At 36.1% G+C, this 10,630-nt stretch overlaps 1 pseudogene; it reads left to right on the forward strand.

The window, feature by feature from the left end:
* The first annotated feature begins 1,304 nt into the window (after nt 1-1,304).
* LOC131599406 (uncharacterized) lies at nt 1,305-2,857 on the forward strand (annotated as a pseudogene).
* Nucleotides 2,858-10,630: the final 7,773 nt, after the last annotated feature.

Genomic DNA, 10,630 nt, shown 5'->3' on the forward strand with positions numbered 1-10,630 from the left:
TTTTGTTTTAAAAAACAAACTTTGGGTTTTTTTTTTGTTCTTTTCCCATTTCTTTTGGAAACAATAAAGCGCGGTGGTGACTTTCACTGAAATATTGAGTCAAATCAATCGATGGCTTCAATATCATATTTTCCCCGCTATAGGAAGCAGAAACTAAATTCGGAGCCAACGACCTAACAATCCGCAACCGTAATCGGCGGATAAACTAACCGTCTGCACCGTCTACCACCAACAAACCTTCAAACTCACTTCTAAAATCATTCTAAAAACCCTATCCTAACCCCATTCGTACAATCTCTAAGCAATCAAAGCATAAAAACTGAAAACGAAAGGAAAGAGTAAACTTACGAGTTAGATTCTGAGAAGGAAGACGGAGGTTGATGATGAAACGTCACAGCGGAGTATGTGGTCGGCGACATAGGAAGAAAATGCAGAGAATGAATTTTCAAATTTTGGAAAGAATGACAGCCCCAAGTATTTATAAACGCCTAGAGACGTCATGTGCGCCGCACGCGACCTCTGGGAATGGGATAGTCATCATTAACCCTAGTGCCCTACGGATAGACTAGCCATCATCACGCATTAAATGCGACACGTCTCCCAAACTGACAACTCTGAAGCGACACGCTTCCCAGCTCTCGGCTTGACCTTCCCTCTCCCCATAGTTTCGGGGAAATTCTCCTCGAAGGCGTCAGACCCGCATCCCCGGCAGAACTCCTCCTCGCTAGCATCCTCAAAGTCGTCACTCCCGCGGACGGAAGCAACGACTTGGGGGGCTCCTGTTCTGGACCGGCCCAATTACTCCAATTGGGTCAATCCACTCTTTGGCCCAAGGCATTATGGCCCGCACACGTGACAACCTTCCCCTACCCGCTCCAGGAAAACATAAGACACAACCGAGCACGCTGAAGCCTCGTGCTCGGCAACAGCCAACTCGCGTGTTTCCTAGCCTGGCGCTTCGCATGGGTCCTCAAAAAGTGGAGTCCTTTCCGCACAGAATAATCCTATAAATGGCCCTCTAACCCTAGAGGGAAAGGTAATCTCTTTTTCACCCAAAAAATCTCTCACTTTGTTGTACCTTGTTGTCCAAACACTTACTTTGGCATCAGAGTGCCTTGCAGGTACAACCACCTTTTTTCTCCTCCAACCATTCCGGATTTCAAGCTTCACCATTGATGGCCACCTGTTCTGCTCGGAAAGATCAGCTAGTGTAATAAATTGTGCTCCGGGAAATAACCTTATGACTGCCCCCAAGATTCAAAAGGATCTTGCCGCTGCTTGTGCATGTGAAATAACTCAACAAATTATATGTGATATTGCGGATGATGTGTTTTGTGTTTTGATTGATGAATCTGGTGATGTTGCTGGTAAAGAACCAACGGCTGTAGTTATTCGCTATGTTAATAATGAAGGTTTGGTAAAACAAAGGTTTCTTGGCATTGTAATTGGTAAAGAAACAAGTGCTAAGTCACTTAAGGAGGCACTTGAGAAGTTGTTGTCTATTAATGTCTTGAGTATATCTAGCATTAGGGGGCAAAGGTATGAAGGAGCTAGCAATATGAGAGGTAAGTTTGGTGGTTTGAGAACTTTAATCCAAAATGAGAATCCATCTGCTTATTATGTGCATTGTTTCGTCCATCAACTTCAATTGGCACTTGTTTCATGTGCTAAGACTCACAAAGATGTTAGTGGTTTTTTCGATAAGGTCAACATGCTTATTAATTTCATTCGATCTTCTAATAAGAGACAAGAATTACTTCGGGATAAACAAGTAACTCAGTTTGCTAAATTTATTGAAAAGGGCCAAATAGAAACTGGTAGTGGATTAAACCAAGAACCATCTATTGCTAGAGCGGGTGACACTCGTTGGGGTTCCCATTTTAGGACTCTCACTAGTTCAATGACTTTGTATGGTGCCATTATTGGGGTACTTGAAGAAGTTGGGAATAATACGTCATTTGAAAAATATGGTGAAACTATACTTTTGTTAGATGTGCTTCAATCATTTGATTTTATCTTCATGTTATATATGATGGTTGAGATTTTAGGGTTTCAAATGATTTGAGTGTAGCGTTACAAAAGCGTGATCAAGATCTTTTGAATGTTTTGTCACTTGTCAATGCTACCAAACAAGAATTACAAGAAATGAGGAATGATGGATGGGAAGAGCTTATATCTAAGGTTGTGGACATTTGCAATAAGCTTGACATTGATGTGTCTGGCATGGATGCATCATATGTGCAAGGGAAGAAACCTAGGCGACATACTACAACTTCTAGTGTTTCTAATTTACATCATTATAAGCACGATTGTTTATTTAATGTTTTAGATTTGCAGTTGCACGAGCTCAATGCTAGGCTTGATGAAGAGAATACTGAAATTTTAGAATGTGTTTCATGTTTGAGTCCTTTATCCTCATTTGCAGCTTTTGATGTGAAAAAGTTATTAAGGATGGCTGAACTTTATCCAAATGATTTTTGTAGATATGCCGGAAGTGGTGGTGCGACATCAACTTCAAGATTATGTTAGAAATGTTCGATTTGACCCAAAATTTGCAAAGTAAAAAGGACTTTCATATCTTTTTGCAAAATTTGTGGAAACGAATAAGTGCAACACATTTGATATGATTTATAAGCTTCTGAAATTGGCTTTAGTCTTGCCGGTAGCAACTGCATATGTGGAACGTGTTTTTTCAGCTATGAAGTTTGTGAATAGTCAATTATGTAACAAAATGAGTGATCAGTGGTTAAATGACCGTCTTGTAACTTTTATAGAAAGATATGTTATTGGAACCATTAACAATGATATTATTTTAGCTCATTTTCAAGAAATGAATGATAGACGATTTTCATTGTAATGTATTGCATTAAACAATATTATTATTCATTTTTAATATGATTTAGTTTGCACTTTGGTTTATATTTAGCCACACCAATATATATTGTTTGGATCCGCCCCTGGTCATACCCCGGTAAATATCAACATCATGGCAGCAAGCAAACACTCAGAGAAGAACCGACGCAGGGAAGGCCATAGCAGAATCATAAGTAATTAAAAGGGAAACATCAAATGGATGGTAGAAATGACCCCAGCTCGTGATGGCTTAAATCCAGAAGAAACCAAGAAATTTACCCAATTCAGCGGATGGTTCTGACAATTGGTGTTAGCATTTCGATGGAAGTGGTGCATATTGACTTAACTAATGGCAGTTGTGAAATAAGAAGAGGCGTTTGTGAAAGATGTTGTGAAGATGTGGAGCCACTGCGACAACCCGATGTCGTCACTGACGATAAGATGTAGCATAATTTGCTGTCAAGCAATAAACTACATGTTAATGTGATTTATTCTGGCATCTGTTACTTATATGATTCATTTCAATTATTTGTGAATCCGGTATTAAAGTGATTCATTACTATCATTTATTCATCCGTTTTGGTCAAGATCGTTGTCATCTATCCTATTAACTTGATTAAAGGAACATCCTGGAGCATGGATGGATCATAGTCACATAATTCGTAATTCGATCCGGTACTTGGTACGGATTCGGGTATGCGGTTCACAACTCTCAAAAAATTAGGTACGCGAGGGATATACAGAGTCGGTACGTTATTTGGGTTCGCGGTACGTTTAAATAGAATAATCGGTACGCTATGAATAAAAAATTATTTAATTAAAATAAGCTCTCAATTTATTTAATTAAAAAGATCAATTCCTAATTTATTTAGTTATAAAATAATTATTACGGAGTAAAATATGGTTAAAGAAGAGGAAATGTGACTAACAAAAAATACATATGCAGAGAGTACCATACATATAAGTCCAACATCAGTGCTTTGTTTAGTTTCAAAATCTAAGTCATCTATAAAAACACTTGCAGTTTTGTGCTCCAATAGAACTTGCATGACAATGAATTAATAGGGCCTTCCATTCCAATACACCTTGTAGAAAAGCTTTGAGTTGGTGGGACCTTGCATTTATCACTTTATTATTGTTAAAGTGAAATTTATTCTATGTAAGTTCAAATTTTTTCTGGTAGTTCTTCAATTCACATGAATTCTATGTGAATTTCTACGTACCAATTCGCAAAAGTATCGCCGGTACTCGTGAACCAATTCGCGGTTCTTCATATATACCAGCATTGTGACTATGGGACGGATCACATTCTTATTGAATACGAATCCTAATTCGCTGTTGCGAGATGTGCTCGCTGTAGTATACTGCCGGGTGATGGCAGTTGTGAGCTAGTTGCTGATGCACCTTGGATATCTATGTCCGGGTGCTATTTGGAGAATTAACAAATTACCTTAGCATTTGCTCGTGTTTTATCATGCTATGCTAATATTTGTGATTTAAGATACTAAGAATGCATGTGTGTTATATGAACCTGTTTTGTGCAAGATGGTTTAAGTTTGTGCATTATATGACATTGTGTATCATTTGTCATTACTGCTCTGTGTATGAATTGCATTCTTATATCCATAAGGTGCAGCTGCATATGGACGACAGGTGACAAGCTTAGCACAAGTTATAATCATGATTATAAAGTGTATTGACATCTTTCCAAACTGCAGCTCATTTTCTCATCAAGTCAAACTCATCATTGAGATCAATGAACTCGAGCGTAAATCCGCTGACTGCTACAATTTTTCAATAAACAGGGTATCCGGATACTATCATATTTCTCCCGCTCTTTGCATCGATTACACTCATGAATTGATAAAGGACGGTTCACGGGAAGAGTCGGCATTAATTGATTACTTGAGATAGAAAATCCAGAACAGACCCTGGAGTTACATTCTTCAATTCCTTTATCTGAATGCTCTTAGCTTGTGATAGGAAGTTTAATAGAAGGATTTATTAGTTAAATAAGTTTTATTAGTATTTTGATGTATTGTGAGTTATTTTATATTATGATGTTTTCTAGAATATTCTTATGATTGTTTGGGCTTTAATTAGTTATTGGGCCTTTAGTTATTATCCTCTACTACTATATATGTACTCATTGAGATGACAAAATTATCAATGAAATCAAAAGTTATGTTTTATGTTTATTTTAATTCTCTTAGTTTTTAGTGTTCTTCCCCTTTAGTGTAGAAAACCTCAATTTCATAGCTTTGGTAGGGATAGCTTCCTATCAATTGGTGCTTTCGTTTTCGATCTCACTTCCGCTTAAACTTCATGACGATATTGTTGTTTGATGGTGAAGAATATTCCTATTGGTGGCATGAAACACCCAAGTCACTGAAGGTTTTAAAAGCTGTTGGAGCATTAAGAGGCTCTGCTTTCAAATGGTGGATATGGTGGTCTCGTGTTCATTGTAGATATAGTTGGGATACATTTACAACAAAACTATTATGGCGTTTCAATCCGGAGTGGAGACCCATTTTACCGCTTAATGATGAAGAAGAGGAACCAACATATGAATCAACCGAGTCATTATATTTAACCAATTATTCTGTTGAGGAAAACGAAAAAGAATCTGAATCATCATTCATGAAAGATCCAGATATGGTTATCAAACAAACTCCTACTGTTGAAGTTAACCACAAACAAAATCATTTCATAGAAGCAGTGGAATCCATAGATGCAACTTACTTTCTTGACGATTTCAATGAAGACAAATTTAGAGATCCAATCTCAGGAACTATTGTGGAACACCTTGAAGAATCATCTGATCTATATACATCACAACAAGAGCAACCCAATCTAGATGGAAAACAACTATCGCAGTTCTTGGAGGAGTCGGATTCAGAGTTGGATCTTTGTTCTTTCGTAACACTCAATTTGATAGGAAGCTATCCCTACAAAAGCTATGAAATTAGGGTTTTCTACACTAAAAGGGAAGAACACTAAAAACTAAGAGAAATAAAATAAACATAAAACATAACTTTTGATTTCATTGATAATTTTGTCATCTCTCAATGAGTACATATATAGTAGTAGAGGATAATAACTAAAGGCCCAATAACTAATTAAAGCCTAAACTATCCTAAGAATATTCTAGAAAACATCATAATATAAAATAACTCCCAATACATCCAAATACTAATAAAACTTATTTAACTAATAAATCATTCAATTAAACTTCCTATCATTACTTACCCCTTGAAAACCAACCTTGTCCTCAAGGTTGTAGACAAGTAACATCATTAAATGTAGGAAACAATTTCATTCTAAGCCAAGAAAAGGAACCGGAGCAGCACTAAGAGAAAAAGAGAAAATGATAGCACATACAATACAATAACATGCCACCAAAATGATACATTTCTCCAAATGCGTAAGAGCTTGCAACAGTGACTTGACAGACTTGTAGACTTGTATAGCCATAGTTACTGTCATGCCTAACAAACTACCCAGTAGAAGCACTTTCCTTCCAAGTTTATCCATTGGAATTATTGAAAAACCAATTCAAAAAAATTGCATGTTGCAACATAATTATCTTCCATGAGTCTGAGACATTTTGCATTTTGCGGTAAGCCCCCAAAAGCACCACGCATAGTTGGAGGCGAGACCTCAGCCACATAAAGAGCTGCAATAGGTGGGCCAAGTCTCATTCCAGTACCAACAAATAATCTTCCTAAAAGAATTCCCTAGGGGAAATTTGCTGTTGCACTTATTAAGGCTCCCATGATCATAAGAAAAACACATAACTGGAAACTTCTTCTGCGGTCAGCCTTATCAATGATCCATCCAATAAATAACGATACAACAAAAGGGTTTTGTTCATCAATTTTGCATGCAATTATTGAAGTTGTCATGTCTTCAACATGTGCCCAACAGTAATGAGCAGAAACTCCATCACCATAGTTGAAACCAGAAAGTACACTTTTGCCTAAGCGAACAAGTACTACTCTTCTAGCCTTATCTAAACCATATATGTTCCCGAGTGAAACAGGGCCAACACACCAAGGAATTTGATGTTTTTTAGCTATTTGAGAAGTTCAAGGAATGCAAAAATCAGAGATAGTGCAACTTGGTCTTAGTGACAATTTTTCAAACAGTTCCTGTGCATGTTTTTGGCGGAATGAAATTTGTTGTGAACTTGGAGTAATTGATAGAAGTTTCATATCGGTAGAGGAAAATTTTCGATTCATTTTCAACGCCATTTGATTCCAATCTAATAAAATAGAAATACAATAACACCATGTTCGCCACAACACCCATGGTCAGCAAAAAACTTGGTCGGGTGGCCATTCCATCACCGGAAAGGAAACTGACACCGATATATTTGACCAAATTGTCGGGCTGTTATCGTCATGATACAACATATGCGAGCAAAACCATTTTGACAACCATGATTCATACACTAAGACACAGTAAGGTCGATCCGGTGGTGTTATACCCCAAAATTTGCCTGCATCTTTTTTCAAAAAGAAGGCAACTGACTTCTGTCTAAAAATTGGGAGTTTCATATAATCTTGGATTTTATTTCATAAATATCCTGATTTTATGAATACTCAATTTTTAGAATATTTTTATACGGTATTTTGGTTCGCTGTTGAATTTATTCTTACACAAACGCCAAGTACTGTTTATCACTTCACACACGCAGTTTATTTGAGATTTATTTGCAAATAAATAGTACTGACGTAATTGGTACAGAATTAAATTTTTTGCAGGCGCAGGGTCCGGGGATTCAGACTGTACTGGTAACAATTAAATTATTATTAGTTTTTGTTTCCCACTAATTTTTGTACTATACTATTGTTTTCAAATCTTTTCCTTTCTTTTCAAATCTCTTTCTTTCAAATCAAATCCTAAGTTTATTCCATACATCTTTCTTTTCAAACCCTACCATACACTTTCTTTCAAATCCTACTATCACTCAAATTTTCCTTTTTTGTACGGTATCACTTCATTTCCCAACGTCTCTATCGTTCTTTTCACTCTATAAATACCCCTCATTTTTTCCATAAATTCTCACATCAAATTTCACTCATTTCCCAAATTTCTATCTCATAATTATTTTCTCTTCTTCCCCGGCAAAAATGGCAAAGTGGATGGACACGTTTTTTCTTATGGTCATCACTGTTTTGGTGGTGATCATGTCCTTTTTCTGTCTGCATAGTCCTGAAAAATGCGGACCTGGGATGTTTACACTCCCGTGCATCTATATGTTGTTATTTATAGCATGGGTTTTTAATCGTCATACTTAAAGTTTGTCGTATCTTTCGCTTTCAAATAATGTACTGTTCATTTTATTTGTCGTACTGTTCGTTATATTATGTAATATTTGTACTGTCAGTATTAAATGTTGTACTATTTGTCGTACTGTCGTTTAATTATCAAAATAATATTATGTGTGTTTATTGCTAGTTAAATATTTATTTTTTCTGTGCATTAAATATTTTTCAAGATTATTATCGGTAATTTCGTTCGCGTACGGTATATTTTAAATTATTTTGTTTGTGTTTTTCTAACAACTCAGGTAAATAAATTTTCACCATTAACACAACAAAAAAAAATTAACTTTAAACTGTTAAGTGTTCACTTTAACTGTTACGTTAATGCCCGGACAGCACGATTCTCCGTGTTTTGTACCATCAATCAAGTCAATCTTTTGCGTTTCAAAATTCCAAGATTTTTGTTCTAGAAGTCTTCTGATAATCACATGATCAGTAGAGACTCAACACTGCACAAAAATCAGGTACGCTTAACTGACTCCTACACAAACAGTCCCTAATTAGGGTTTTTGTTTTTTTTTTCAGGAGAACAAGTTTTTGAGACATCAAATGGATTTCATGGATCTCCATATGTCTCAAAGTACCACCAGACAAATTTTCAAACTTCGATTCGCTCGGACGCACAGTCAGCAGCTCAAACAGTCAATAGACGACCAGTTTGACCGAAAAGTCAACAGATAGTCAAAAATGAAATTTTTTGTCAACATCCATATTTTGTCAAAATATTCATCATTTGATCAATGGTTGATCATAATTCATCAAGAAAAGTTCAGAAATCAACAAAACCCTAAGTTTCAAAATTAGGGTTTTCTCCTAAAAAGTCAACTAAACTTTGACTGGCCATAACTCTCTCCTCGTTCATTCAAAAAATTCCAACCAAAGCTTGTTTTGAAGGAAATTCAATTATCTTTCAAATGAAATTGATCCCATGGTCATTGGATTTACCATTTGGAAAATATGAGCCAGGACATTACAGGTCATTTTCAAAGTCAACAAAAAATGGTTTTTTGTCAAAGGCCATAACATCAAGATAACTTCTCCAAATGCAAAAAAGTTTCCAAAGTAGCTTGTAGAGGACATCTTGAGGTTTCTAAAAAGTACAAGAACTCCTTCATATGATCAAAATTGAGGGAGATATGCCTTTTTGAAGTTGGCTATTTTTTGGGAAAATGCATGAAACCAACATTGATCAAAAATGTTTTTTTCCAAAAGAGGCCAAGTATTCATGATCCAAACATGTTTCTAATGATATTAAAGGGCTCCCACGACAAACTTAAGGCCCATGGCATTTTTATTTATTTTTTAATTTAATTTTATTCCATTTAAAGTTAAATTAAAAGAGAAATGGTTCAAGATAATGATTCAAGGCTTTTGTCCTTAGCATGAGCCATCAAAATTGATCCAAACTCTGCAGCATAGAGGTATATAGCAGGCCTAGAGCAAGAGGGTGAAGAAAAATGAAGCCATGGCCAAGAAATTCAAACTTTTTATTATTAAAAAAACCAAAAGTTCAAAGACACTCAATAATTGTTAGCTTAAGTTTGCAGCACTCTTATTGCTCATAAATAGCTTAGAATACTTCAGTAAGGGGACACACACGAAAATCCATCCAAGGAATAGCCAAGAAACTCACAAAATTCTCAAAAAAATCTCAAAACTTTGTAATTTTCGTTTTGTAGTTTCCAACCATTATCAATACAAACAAATATTTTCAATCATCTTCTGAGGTCATATAGAGTAAGAATGAACCCCTAATATGGTCCCATGAGAGTCATAACACGTGCATAGTGTTCTTCATGTTCATACATAATCAATTTTTATTTTCTTATATTTAATTAATCTCAATGTAATCTAATCATTCTAATGAGTTCATGAGGTCTTATAGGACAGGTCTGGGCTTTAACATGTCAGCTTCCACGTGAAAATTGCTCAATACCATTGATGAGTGTTCATGCGTGTTCAAGCTTCAATATCTTCGGATCCATAGCTACAGCACTCAAATAGCAAAACTAACGTCATATTTAAACTCAGAGCATCCTAATTAGGGGATCTGGGTTGCTTTTGTTGTTTGTGATCCTTGCTTTTGCAGGTTTTGAAGCTACATGGGAGTTATGGCGTTTATCGCGAAAATAGTGGGGGTTTAAAACCGCCGCTATTTGCTTCAGAAAAATGGAGAAGAAGATGAATAGGAAAGGACCTGCGTGGCGTGCTCCTATTGGCCTGTTTGCGTGCCTAAGTCATTTTGAATTCCTTGGATCCAGCATTCATTACCCCATGCTCTTACCACGCACCTCTTCAATCTCAGCCTTCAGATTTCATTTATTCCAAATCCAACGCCCATAAGCCTGCTATCTATATCATAGATCCTCAGCTTTGACACACCCGATCACAAATATTATATTTTTTATTTTATTTGTTTTTCTTTGCAAAATTAATTAAAAATACTT

The sequence above is a fragment of the Vicia villosa genome, linkage group LG4 (assembly GCF_029867415.1).
Source record: "Vicia villosa cultivar HV-30 ecotype Madison, WI linkage group LG4, Vvil1.0, whole genome shotgun sequence".
In the NCBI taxonomy this organism is placed as follows: domain Eukaryota; kingdom Viridiplantae; phylum Streptophyta; class Magnoliopsida; order Fabales; family Fabaceae; genus Vicia; species Vicia villosa.